The sequence below is a fragment of the Typopeltis vanoorti genome, chromosome 12 (assembly GCF_054136105.1).
Source record: "Typopeltis vanoorti isolate ZY-2024b chromosome 12, IOZ_Tvanoo_1.0, whole genome shotgun sequence".
NCBI lineage: Eukaryota > Metazoa > Arthropoda > Arachnida > Uropygi > Thelyphonidae > Typopeltis > Typopeltis vanoorti.
The window spans coordinates 27447335-27462054 of NC_143560.1; the positions used below are offsets into that span (position 1 = coordinate 27447335).

The following is a 14720-nucleotide window of genomic DNA, read 5'->3' on the forward strand; positions in this document are numbered from 1 at the left end:
GAACACACGCAACGTAATTGATATATAAAGCACACTTATACGCATAGGACTAATCATCTTATCCTGGAATCATGGTTAAGAAATCCATGGATACGGTGAACGATTATGGGAGCTTAAGGGATCGTCAAGAACCATAGAAGAAGAAGAACAAATCCATAATATAATTCCGAATGAGGAATCTCAGTAGTCATTTATGGTAAACATGTGGAGTTTTAACTTATTTTAAAACTCATAAAAAATTGAAACGAGAAATACCAATGATTTTCACCAGAAAAAAGCGTGACTGTTCTGTAGCTTCTATTATTGATACTAACACATCGAACTTCTAATCAGTTGACTAATTCTTAATACTTCTCATTAGCTATTATTTTTTTTTTCTCAACGAATTTATAACTGCTGCAGTTTATAAGGTTGAAGTGGGAGATTGTCGCCTTTCAATAAGACTAGAGTTCTCTCTACCTTTGGCTATTGGACTTTTAGTGGATAATACAAATAATTAGAAAAATCCTAGTGAAATCAAATCAATCTCAAATGTTATGCATACTATTTAACTATTTATATCTACTTCTTATTTTGAATATTATTAATAAGTCAACTGAAAATGCAAATGGTCTGCCGGTATTCGCTTCTTCTTAATGCTTAATATATAAATTAAATAATATTTCCAATAACTTTTAATTTGCTTCATTGCTACTAAAATATTCACCGATGATTAACTTTCGATAATCTTATTTAACACTGAATTTTTGTTATTTTATGCTAGACTATAAACACTGTTCTAGTTTCAAATTTCGACAGCAGGTATACGCAGTATCATGCTATGTGATCAGAAGCCTACCTTTCTTAACAGTAGAAGAGATTATTATTATGAGCTAATTAACTGCACTCTATTTATATAACGAATATAAAATTCTTTAATTAAGCAAGTTCCTTGACGTCTCAAAATGGCACATCTTAATGTATTAAAAGGGGGGGTTTCAATGTTGATTAATTTGTGTGCACCACAAATTTTCCATCGAAGAATATGTTCCATTTAGTGACACCGAAATGATCATCAGGAGTCATTTGTGTACCTTGCGTTGCAAGAATAGGAGGAAGTAAAGAGAGGTTAAAGCAAAAGCGATCAAGAAGGAACAACCAACAGAGGCGTGCATCAACTTGATAATGGTAGGTGTAAGGGACGACATAGCATGACGGGTACAGAAAGCATCGATTAATCCTACAGTGTTTAGCGGGCACGGGGTCACGTACAAGACCAATGTAGTAAAGCCTGATCTAAGAATGGTCGTTTGGTAAAGAAGGAGGTTGAAGTTTCCAAAAACTGCGACACTTACAATGATGGGTGGAAAGTCACTTAATTACAAGGCAGAGCTCGTTTTGTGGGGATAAGAGGACGTTAGTGCATGCAGCAAGTGTTCCAGCTAGATAGGGTAGTGAGCTTTGTGTTTATTTGTATTCTCTGGAGGTAGGGTGTGACATTTGGGTGTCAATCACAAAGAAATTGGAACCACATGCATGGGTCAACAGCTGTAAGTCGATATAATTGTAGACTAACCACTAGGTGCTGTTGAAATGGTACCCGTGCTCTGTTTAAACAGTTCTAGTTTGGATAGATTGGGCACAGATACGTCAGTTATTTGGAGCATTCACTACTGAGAGTAGGCATTTAACTGTCCGATCAGTTGGGAGAAAAATTATCTCAAGGTAATGTGTTAGGCCCGATGACCTATAATGACCAAGAAATTTGATTTTTTATAAGCTTGATTTATGCAGTGATGAGGTGGCTAATCGTATCTTCTATGTAGACTGTTAATGTGCATTATTGGCTGGTGTTTTTTTTTTTTGTGTGTGTATTGTTGAATGGTTTTTCTGTTTTGTAGCAGAGTTATCGAGAGAGGAGATGCAAACTCTATAGCTTCTGTATCTGATACTGGATAACTCAATTTCAATTGAAAAGTACTGATAAATATCTCTCGCTCTCTAGATGGGATTCGAATGATGTGAATTTAGGATACAGCTGTTCTTCTGAACGCACTATAGAGGCTCCCAAAAGGATTTATAACGCAAATTGAATTACCATCAGTGAACAAAAAGAAAAGTAAAGATAATCCTTTAGGATTAATTTCCCATTTTCAATACTATAGAAAGAATCTTACATGATATCTAATTATCTAAAAATATTCCGATAAGAATAAGATCGTGAATATTCAAGATAAAATGACAAACAAAAGACCCTCCCACTACTAGAAATATAACAAGACAGTTGCATTTCAGCTCAAGTCCATGAGCATCGAGAGACGCAGTCCTTTATATCTCTAATCCCATCCCAAGTACGTATAATGTGTTTTATTTGTTTTGCCGCATTCGCGAGAAAGTGTGCCATTTGCACTTCTGTCGGAAAAAAATTCGAATTCTGTATAAAGCTTACGTATAAAGTACTTTATACAGAATTTGAATACTGAATTTGAAATTGCCTTATGCACTTTATGTGCTGCGCATAAGGTTTCAAGTAAACATGAGTTAACAAATCTCTTATAGTGTTGAGTAAGTTGGCTGGTTTTCATTAGGAGATAGAAGGATTTTTTTCTTGGAATATCTGACTTTTTTATGCCTTAAAACAGGCAAACCTACCAAAGAACGCACTCAGTTATTGCACAGATGATCTCCGGTTAAGAGGTTTGCAAATATCAGGATTATAAAGTATAACGAATGCGCCAGGAAAAAAAAAACAAAGCATCAGTTTTTGTAAACTAAAGTAACGACAGAATAAATTTGAATTGGATTATTTATTAAAATAATTGTTTATTTTGTGTTCCTACTGACATTTATTTTAATTAAACCATCAGAGTAAAACTAATCGTAGTAATAAATAACAAAGGAATTGTCTCAGATAATGCACTACAATATAACCAAGTTAGATAAATAAGAGTAAATAATTATTCAATTATTGACCCACTGACGAAAAAAAAAAAGTTCTTAGCACGCAGTTTATTATGACTCTTTAGTTTCCAGAGAGGCCATCTGTTTGTGACCATCTCCATCACATCATATCACAGATTTTCTGGTATCGAACTGCAAGAATATGATGTCGCGTATCTCATCTCTGTCGATGACAAACTGGGAATAGAAACATTCTTCAAAGGCTTGTGTGCAGCAGATCTCTGTTGGTTCTTCTCGGTTGTGTTTGTGTTGTAAACATCGACTACAAGGGTGCTGCTATACACCTCTTTAAAACGTAATTCCCTGGACTGCACGCTGTTATCAGGAGAGGACTCTGTTTTCTATTGTTCCTTTTGCTGTATCAGCACCTTGAGTAGTTCTGCCAGTAAATGTTATCAAGGCTAAGGGGGATTACGTAGCACGTGATATTGGCCCGTCTAATCTAGAAGTCCAAACAACTCCGTTAATCCCAACGTAGGTGTAATATATTTGTGTACCAGCTTATTCGTCACGTATACCACCGACAGCTCTGATCCCGAGGCAGGATATTGCAGTCCAAAGATCGACTACATTGAGAGAGAGAGAGAGAGAGAGAGAGAGAGAGAGAGAGAGAGAGAGAGAGAGAGAGAGAGAGATGGGGAAAGGACGGAGAGGGGTGGTTGACCCGACGTGTCAAGCTTTCTAAGTGAGTCTGCAAGTTTTGTGAATATGTCGAATCAGCTTACCCTTAACGCTATCAGCGAGAGATGCATGTTTTTAACTATACTGCTACCAGTGTCGGAGCGCAGCACGTGACCACATTGCCAAGTTTGGTAGAGGATTGTCTTGCGACACACGAAAGAGATTTTTTTTATGCTTCTCAAGAAAAACACGGACTATCAGATGTGTCAAAAACAAACAGTGCATACTATGGTTACCCCTAGATAAGAAAAATGAACTCCAATAAAATTATTCTTACATACTATTTCTCTTTGTAATTTTGAAGTCCAAACGCACGTATAGATGAAATATATCAAGTCAGTTGTGCTTCGTATTCATGTTATTCTAAGAGTGTCCAAATGTTCTTTTAATTTCAATGGCCACTTCGCATCCATGCATTTATTGACATATAAATACGTCAAGGCCTGTACGGTGGTTAATGTTTGTTCTTCAAAGGATATGGTACTTTGGGGGGGGGACTAAAGTAATAATCAGTGTGAAATCTATTACAATTAAAACATGTTTAAGATGGTTATTTGGAAGCAGCAGTGCATTCTCTAAATTAGTATGAACAGTCAAGATGGCAGATATGTGATATACTGTATCTATTGTAGGGCGTGTTGTTTCTTTTTTCTTTTTTTTTTTTTCATAATCATCTAAAGCTACTGCTACTTTGTAATACGAAGGAGAAATCACAAAGAGACTTATAATGAAAATTAATCTTGACTAGCAAATTTATTTTATGGCGGTTGTGTGAATCGGAGAGATCTTGTGAGTATAAACCGTGCTGAGCAGCAATATCAATGGCTAACTGGCTAACACACACACACACGCACGCACACATATATCACGTTATTGAGTTGACATTTAGACATGGTGTGGAAAAAGCTCTTGGGACGAGACCCCTCATTTTCAGTATTCACACACTCCTCTATGGGAGAGCTGAGGGAATAGTCCACCAGCGACTGAGGTTACTGGTTTTCTCCCTTGTCTACTGCTGGTAGCATTAGTGGTTGTTAACTGCCTGACCGTACTCTCCTGAATTGGCTGTGTCTATCTTTCTCAGCAGCAGCAGATGCATGAAGGATTTGTAAAGGGGAATCCCAAAGAAAGATTTGAGTATTGTGATGTTTGACAATAGGGTATATCTATTGGCGATTTGAACACTTTTCTAGTGACAAGAGATAATTTTTGATAATCATTTTGACAATTTTGATCATCTTTTTGTTTATTTCAATTACTTTTTGATAATCATTTTGACAATTTTGATCATCTTTTTGTTTATTTCAATTACTTTTTGATCATCATTTTAATATTTTTGGATTGTTTGGGCTGCATCGAAAATCCAAGCCTGGCAGTTTAGATTTTAGTGAGAAACAGTAGCGCGATATCTCCTCATAGTTATTAATTCGCTGCAACCAAAGGGAAAAAATGATCCCAGACGCAAGGATTGAGGCCAGTTGCCCACTACAAACCTGGCAGTTATATGCTTCTTCAACCTGTTCTCAATAAGATGTTCTTATGTGTAATTAGAAATCCAGTCTGTTCAACGTTTTCTTCAAATTTTGTATCTCTAATTATTGCTTTTCTATAGAAATGCTACAGCATCGTAAGTCATTTGACTTTAAAGTCCTCTTTAAGAAGAAAATGGATTGTTCTTCAGTACTATATAAACACCTGTTTATGCTTATCGACTTATTATTAATGATAATCTCCAGATATGAGGTGGCAGTATTCAAATATAGCACTTCCAAAGACTTTACGATGAATTTGTTTTGCATAATTTTTACTTATTCATGTGGAAACATATAAATGTAAAATGGTTAATAATTAATGATCAATATAAAATGTTAAGATCAGATAGATAGATCAGATAAAATGTGGCCAGATAGACAGCGTATCCAGCACCACTCAATCAGATGCGAGTTTAAATCCAACTGAGGACATGAATCTTTGGGAATGTCTTTTGTGGTCCAAATACGAAGGAGTCAATGCACTTATAAAACATCTATCGTTAAAGTGAGAAATATATTGGTATCGTAAGGCAAGTCTGAATATCAACCTGATGATCTTGATATTAATGCAATCAGGATACGGGAGAAAGTAAGTTACAAACAAACGAATTGGAAATGAATGGCTTTTAGTATGCATCACTAGGTAATAGCACAGCCTAAGATGAGCGCCGTACATGTAGCAGACATGCATGTGCATGTTTTGTAGCTGTTTACAATAGTCTAAAACAGCGACCGTTCTGAGGAGTGTACAAGTATCGAACAACGTGCCGTTGTGCGTTTCTGTGGCAAAAAGACTTCCTGCAAAAAAAAAAAAGGGCATTCGTAAAAAGATGTATTTCGTTTATGGCAAGAAGTGTTCATCACGGTCAGCAGTTCGCAACTGGGTCCAGAGATTTCCGGAGGGACGCTCGACACTTCGCAATGAAGACCGATCTTCTCGCCCCGTTGAGATTTGCGAGAGAAGCCACTACGAGATGGGCAGAAATGTGAAAGCAAAATCATGTTGCGAAATTTAATTGAAGCTTCGGTATATAATTTGGTGACTTGAACTCCGGAGAGAATTCAAGAAATTCGTGAGAACTCCTTCAACATCCACCTTATATTTTCGATCTCGCTCTAAGCATCTTCCTGATCATCAGCAACATGATGATCAGGAAGATGATCATCATGTTGCCGATGATCAGGAAGTTGAAAGTGAGGTACGGAGTTGGCTGAGAAGATCGACAAAGTAATTTTATGCTGTTGGTTTGAAGGACTGATAAAGCGAGGACAAGTCTATAAATAAATGCTAAAGGGATTAATTATGTAGAGAAATACGTTTTTATCCCAAGGTTTGTATTTCACTGGTTTTATTTTTTTTAACCATTTGTAACTGATTGATTTTCCTTGTAGTAAAACATTAAAGCAGTGATTTTCCAAATAACATTCTAGATTTGGAGTGTTTGTTGTCGAAGTACTCAGTACCATAGTTGAAGGATCGTCACACGGACGACCACAACCGATAAGGGTTCCAATATATGGAGATTACATGACAAAAGTCATGACATGTATGAAATAGTGTGTATATACACTAAGAGCTGAGCCTACGGCTATCAATAATTCCATAGGCATCAGGGGAGAAAGTAGCAGACACCTGCCGAACCATCTTGCTATCCTATTTATACCTTATTGTCTGCAACAGTGCGAGTTCTATGGCCGATATAACAGCTTATTGATTAGTAGGGTTATTTTTTAAGATGGTAACTAACTATATTCTTAAATGAAATTCTGGTTGAGTGTTATCCGAGTCATACGTATAATTCCATGAACTGTACTCTTGCAAAGACCAAACTTACATCTTTTCCACCTTTTCTCTTTGATATATACGAGAATTCTGTGGCTCCAATATTGAATTATGTTTTGCACCTAAAGCAGTTTCATTTTTCACATTCTGTTCATCTTTTATCTTCGCAGTCTATTCGTGCGCGCAATAACTATTCCAGACCTTGAAGACCATTTAAAATTTTCGCATCCATTCACGCTTTTATTCCCCCTTAAGCAACCACTGGAAATAATACATCCAAAAGTTGTTTGCAGAATTAACTTTTGGGTCTGCCACTTCGTTGGTTGGGCTAGTGGTGGTGGTTATAGGAAACAATAAACGAAGTTTCTGTTTTCGCATAATAAAAGAATAATTAGCACTCTCTCGCGAAATGTTAAGGGAAGAAGAGAGTACAAGAGCGCATTATGTGAAAGGCAGAATGGTGGAATGGCAAATGCGAAGTTTCGTTTGGAGGATTGTTCGCTGATGCGTACACGGCGCAGCTAAAGTTAGCCCAACTTAAATTACATATTTTTTTATGAATTATACCTTAGTTTAATTCTAATTAAGTAGCAATTATCTAACTAAGCAACTTTATAGTATCTTAATTTTTTAAACCACCTTACGATCTCTACATCACGTGAAATTATCGAGCCCAAAGATCTAAAATCGAGTAAAAATATTTCCAACTATCACTCAAGTGATAGTTGGAATTAGATTTGTTTTATCTTCTCTTTTTTTAAGAGATCTGTGCATAGCTCGTGCAGCTGGACGTATTTACTACTGTACTAATACTATGATGCATGTTTTCTGTCAAATATTATGTTTTTTAATTCCCCCCCCCTCACCCAACTACTTTTCATTTTCCTAAGGGAATTAACTTTTGCAAATTAGCAAGCTGTTCTTCATCCTTCGCCATAAATGCTGGTTTTACAGTTGATATTTTCTCTGTTAAAAACCCTTGCTTCGAACAGAAAATACGACTTACTTGTGACCATCGAAAGCGAAAAAAAAACAATATTTACTCCAGATACCAACTGCTAAAAATACCTAGGAAACCGTACATTGTAAGAGATGAGAAAAAGCCTCATGAGAGTTAATTACTCAAAGGATCTCCAGTTTATTTTATTTATATATTGATGCAATTCAAATTTAGTTTTTTTATTTGTTTTAATAATTATCGTATTTTGCCGTGTATAAGACGATACTTTTTTTCTAAATTTTTTAGGCCAAAAATTGGGGGACGTCTTTTACACAGGGGTAAACCATTGAGAAAACCACGGATGCTGTGGGGAATCGAGCAGGCTTCCGCCAATCACTACCTTTGTTAACTCTGTCGAATGATATCATTAACGGCTGATTCTGAATAAACCAATCAGAACTCTGGAAGCATTCATAAGTCTGCAACTCGTTGGTGGTGGTGGGGATTTAATGCATTAACAATATTTTGAGCGCTAACCCATAAAAATGTCCGAAAATAAAAAAACGATTGTCATATTTTTCAAACTTCAAGTTAAAAGTCATCAATTACGCAAAAGAACATGGAAATAAAGCTTCAGAGAGACAGTTTGGACCTCCTCCTACTGAGTGTATGATTAGACACAGGAGACGTTTAAAATATTGATTTCTTAATTTTGGGTTCGAAAAAGTAGGGTTCGCTTTATACATGGGGGGGGCTCGCCTTATACACGGAAAAATACGGTATTTTTTTAAAATTTTATTATTATATTTTATTAATATTAAAAATGTAAATCGAAATCTTTTCACGAGTTGCCAAACTCTCACAAGAAAGTTTGTGCTGAAAACAAGATGGCTTGTTTTTTTTTTAATGTGACTTCCACACCAGGAAACCAAGCATAGTCTTTAAGAGGGATACAGAGGCACACGATTTTATTTATTTGTTTAAATTAAAAATTTTTAAATTAAATAGTAAAAAGTAAAATTGCATTTATTTTTTAACATTAAATTTTTATTTATTGTTTTCATTACAATTTTCAAAATTTAAAATTAAGGGATGAATGAACACTCTTTTATGTCCCTCCCACAACTAGAGACAAACTATGGGGGAAGCCTGCTCAGGAAACCACATGCGAAACATCTTCAGTAAATGGACTAGTGGTCTCACACGATGCGATGATTCATCTCTCACATCGGCACAAGTCATCCATGCCAACATCGCGAACAATCTTTTGCGTTACACAATTTTTTTTTTTTTTTCTATGACATCCATTAGCAGCATCAACATGATCATATTTGAAACTTACTCATTGGATAGTCCCAATACGATGCCCTGAGGGAAAAAAAGATGAAAATAATGACAAAATAACAATAGTTGTCGTTTTTCCTGTTATTACTATTGTTATTAATATAATGATATCTAATAATAATGTTATGAAGCTAATAATAAGTAATCTTGTGGAAATGGTGTTTGCTTCCTTGTGCCAGACCAGACCTGAAGAAAGCCCATAGGTTCCATTCTAGTTGTCGAAGAGTCTCTGTCTCTCTGTCTCTCTCTCTCTCTCTCTATGCCTTTTCTTCGAGAGGTTCTATACTTGGTCCATCTTTATAATAAGTAAGGATGGTTTCATGGAAACTCGCGTTTTTAACAAAATTTGATCGTCGAACTCACACCGTTTCAGGCATAACATATATCTCAGGACTTAAGGCTATTAGATAACGATGCTTATTTGTCATAATTTCTCCCCTGAAAGTCTTGATTCATTGAAAGCCTCAAGCTCACTATCACCATTGGAAGCTACGCCTACTCCCTTTGGAATAAATGGCGCTAGACATTTATTTAATTATTTATTACTATTACAACTACTTGTTTAACTTAATATAAGACATGAGTGAACATCACTGACGTTAAATTCAATTTTTGAATGGATATTTTAGTTATGGTTGGTAATTGTGTGGTAATTAGAAACATTAAACAGAATTGCAAATACTATGCTTCGTGATTTATGGTCAGGTTTGTGTAACGTGATATTGTAAGAAAAAATTCATCAGAAAGTGATGGTAATAGGAGGCTGGAAGGCCAAGGAGAATATACTGAACAATAAGATCTACTAAACTTTGAAGGGAAAAAAAAACAAAAAAAAAACAGATAATTAGAATTCCATGCTTAAAATGCGCAGCAGAAAGTATACGGGCCAAAGCTTTCCAAAGAAAATTAATGTAAAATTCAGACAATAAACTTCTGACAGCACCACGCCAAAGAAAACAACTATAGGGCGATCATTAATCTTTGTTTAGTCATGGGTGATACTGACCAAGCAAATTGAACAACAAAAGTAGGCGTCAGATTAATAACAAACGGTAATTTGAACTGTTATGTCCAGGATGTAATATGAGAACGAGGGTGATTTCGGAAGACTGGGTTTCAAAGGAATCAGGCAGGCACAAAAATAAAATATACAGCAGCTCCTGATTCAATAAACATTACATTAAAAACTGAAAAAGACTGCTATACGAGGGAGCTTCGGAATTTTAAAATTTTAATTTTTTTTCTTGTGCGATAGAATAAATATCTCTCTGTTGACCAACTTAACGAACTTATTCATGAAAATGAAATATGAATTATTTATGTTTAATGCTTAAGTGATTTTGTTGTTTACAGCTAAGTAGCCTAAATCGTCTAATTCAAGTGCCCAATACGAAGCAGATGAATGTCATGAAGAAAACTTCGTTTGATTAGTTCAAAAATGTTCAACCAGAAATTGCACACCAACAGACGCGAAAAACCAACCTCGTTATTTCTGTATACCCTCCATTGATTTTGATACATTGCTCTGCTTACCGACTTGAAACATAGCTCGGCTCGATTAATTGGAGAATAAGCATTCGCAGACTGTCAAGCGAAAGGAGTTCATGAGAAATAGTGCCATCCTCATCAGGCATTGAAATGTTTCTCAGACAATGGAAGAAACTCAGATCAAACTTTCATCGAAGAAGTTGTTACCCGTGATGAAAAGGTATGCTAAAAAAAAATCTAAAGAAACAAAATCAAAGAATCAGTTCCCGGTTGAAGCAACACTTCTGACAGCGATAACGGTGTTGGTTCAAGAAACACATTTTGCGTTTGGTGGAATGTCGTTAGATAGTTCACTTGGAGTCCGTTCCAGGAAGTCCTTCCATGAATATCAACCTCAGTTCTCAATAACTAGAGCGGCAAGCGCTGAACACTTACAGAAAGTTATCTCTCCAACAAAACAACAACAGATGGCACACAGAAGATTCCGTAGAATGAAAATAAATCATGGAATTGAATGTTCTCCCTCACCCGACGTAACAGTCTATATCTGTAACTGGGTTCAAGTTCTTTGTCTCCAGGAACCGTGTATGGTATCGCATCGAGATCGAAAAGCGTGCAAAGAGATGGATCATAACCATTTCTCATAATGGCTTATATTTTGTTGAATAAAAATGCGTTGCCGTCTGTCGCCTAATACATTCTTGACAACTGCAAATTGCAGTACCATTGTCCAAGTTAGACTAATCCAGCAGTTCTTTAAATCACTGGGAAAACTTCCAGTTCTTCGTAAGACCACTATAAGACAGTTAAAGAAAGAATAACGGAAAATTCGAAAAATGGAGACCCAACAAAAGCGAACTCTAAGGAATAATGCAAATGACAATTTAGTTATGAAATGTCAAAGAGCAATTTTATTTATATATTTTCGGAATTCTAGTTACTTTTAAGGCTTTTATGCTTTTATGTTGCCTAAATGCTTCAGTAACGAAGTCGAACATGCGCTTCTCAGATGACAGACGCCCAAAATTTCTGTCTAAGATGGAATAAATATTTACAAGACATTTTATGTCATCTTTACAAATATTAATATGAATAAATATTAATTCTAACCATCTAATTCCTAAGTATATTAAACGTGAATAGGAATATTTATTCGATGGTACATTGACGTCACTTCTGGCTATGAGCCTGATTAGTTTTAATCTTGCAGTGTGTGTGTGTGTGTGTGTGTGAGGTGGGGGCGTGCGTCCGCGTTATTTTTAGTATTTATTCCGAGAAAAGGTTGTTGAATTAAGAGACTGGATTATTGAAATAAAATAATATTTGTTCCATTAAAAATATTGATTTCTTTCAAATCTAATTCATAAAGCATGAAAATGTTACCCCATTAGAATCCTTACTTATGAAGTTCGAACATTAGGAAATAAATCTTAAATGAATTTGATGCGAAAAAAAAAAAAGAAAAATAATATTCGCGTTATATTTTATTTAAAGGAATGAAGGAACAAGAAATTTTTCCACTTTGAAAATATCAGCACAATGGGAGTCACAGAAAGATTAAAAAGTCACGTGCTGTACTGTTATAACCTAATGTTTTATGGTGGGGTTACTATAGCCTGGATAAATTTTTGTGATCCTTTCTTTGTTTTAATGTTTATCAACCAATGAGAGGTTTCCTTTATTTAGGCATGAGAGCAGGTCAATTGATCACAAGGATAGTCCTGGTGATGGCAGTGCCTAATGAAGAGCTTCTCAAAGCGTTTTCCCCTTATGTGTAGACAGACACCATACCATGCAGACTTTCGATTTTGGGTTGGGTAATTCTTATCCCGTAGCGTCCTATGTCTGTATATTGTGTGTGTTCTTCTGACAAGTTTCCCTGTTTAGAGGGATAAAAATCCTGAGTTTCAGGGAGAAAAAAAAAACCTTTCCATCTCTCTATGAGATCAGCTAATACACCTTCAGTTGAAAAGCCGAAAGAGTTGGTTGTTCTCATCCTAGACGAAATTCGAATGTATCTCTTGCCAAACCAAAGGGCAGAATCGAAACCGACTGAGAAAACTAATCAGCTCAAAAAACAAAACAAAATAAAATAAACACAAATAAATAAATAAATAAAAATGGCATCTTAAAGTTACTTGGGAAGGAAGAACGCTGGTTCAAATTTTCTTCATATCAAATGTAATTTCAAGAACGCTTAAATAGATCCTTCCAAATTATATTTTATCTAATGAGAAATGCTATTACAATCGTGTATTAGCTTAAAAGCTGGGTTCTTTAGGACAAATATTTTTTTTAGATTAAAAAAGTAAGAAATTACTTGCTATTTTGTGCTTCTTAACTACAAATGGAAGGGGAGTACTTGAATCGCAGTCAGGAAAGCTAAGGTAGCACCAAAATGACTCGTCTTCTAATGATTGCACTTTTACACCTAAACCAGCCACCCTGCTGACCAGGGCTCTGCCGTCGTTAGAGAGTGGCAAGTGCAAGATGGCAGTGAAAATATCCTATAAACCGAGAACGGAGTTCACTCCAAGCTGCGATCGAAAACATTTTGAGACCATTACAGTAGTAGACTTTTAGATAACGGCTTGCAACGGCGATAGGCCTACTGGGACATATTAGAGGACATGGCGAGCTTGTAGCATCATCTCCGAACAGAGCGAGGCTATGCAGTGTCGTTCTGCTTAATAACCCAGGATTCGGTGTTAAAGTTTCCATCTCAGCTTGAAAGGAAGAGATGCAGCAAACCATTTGATGGGATTCCGGTGCTAAGAAATACGTCTTGGAAGAAAAAGAAAAAATCACCGTTAAAAGCAGGCCACAACACCAAGCAATAATAAGACACCTGGATCCTTAGACACCACAGTATATTTTATTTCGGTGAAGTCTAGAAAATAAAAAGTCTTTAATTACTTTTCTTTTCTTTCAGTTGTGGAAGAAAGGCACTGTCAGGCAGGACCATACAACTTTGCCACCAAACACGGAGGAGAACGACCAGGTAAGTTAAAAGATGAGAGGTGAGCTCTGCCTTTTTCAATATTTTGAATTTTCATAAACTTATGTTGTCATACTTATCGTACCGTCCTTTTTATTGTTAGAAAGACATTAAAAGACAAAGGGAAAAAAAGCATGCAATGTAATTGCTTCTTAGTCTCTCTCTCTCTCTCTCTCTCGATTTATAAAGTATAAGGTTTTTTCATCTAAGGGTGAGTTAGTCAGTCTCATTTGAGGTGGAAGGGATTTTCTTACTCGGTGTTTCATCTTCCAGAAAGCAAACTAGTTAAAAAATCACATGCAATTTTCAGACATAATATTCCATTCTCATAGTCTCAGTTGCTTTGAGCGTAACAAATCACCACAATCCCCCCCCCTCTCTACATCATCCTTAGTTCTTTGCATAGCGTTTCCAGAGCAAACACCTATGTAGTGGATTCCGTTTACAATTTAAGAACAAATATTTTTATATTTTAATCAATTATTAAGTAATTTAACACGAACTCGGTTAAGGGCAAGATGTCAAAGAATGATTGAGTTGATCCCTGCTAGACAGAAGAAGAAATAATTTCCATTCACATAAGTTTTTAATAAAATTTGTTTTTCTAATGGTTGTTTTCTGCATATTTAGATTGAAAACTTTGTTATATCAATAATAAATATCAATTTTTAATCTTTACTATTTTCGTTTCCATTTTATTTATTTTTTTTTTTTAAATTTATAAGTCAGTATCGATCAAATGTTTGACATTCGATTCAAATACTCTATTCATTTTTGTTTCGAGTTCTATATATTGCTGTATGAACCAGTATATAGAGATTTTCATTACACATTTCAAGAAACCTTTCATTTTCTCACAATGACAGAAATAGCAAAGCTAATTTGGTAATGGAGATGCTCCTGTGTTCCGACCTAAGGCTGAAGTAAGTTATGATAAAATGGATTTAAAAAAATACATTAAAAAGAAGATGAGGAAAAATATGTGAACATAGAGATAGAGATATATGTATACTG

General features: G+C 35.5%; 1 long non-coding RNA gene across 1 annotated transcript in view; it reads left to right on the top strand.

The window, feature by feature from the left end:
* The window catches only part of LOC150100647 (uncharacterized), a 55448-nt gene that overhangs the window by 17791 nt on the left and 22937 nt on the right, over window positions 1-14720 (top strand). The window contains exon 2 of the long non-coding RNA XR_016549184.1: window positions 13641-13709. This is a non-coding gene — a long non-coding RNA (uncharacterized LOC150100647). The remainder of the gene's footprint in view (window positions 1-13640; window positions 13710-14720) is intronic.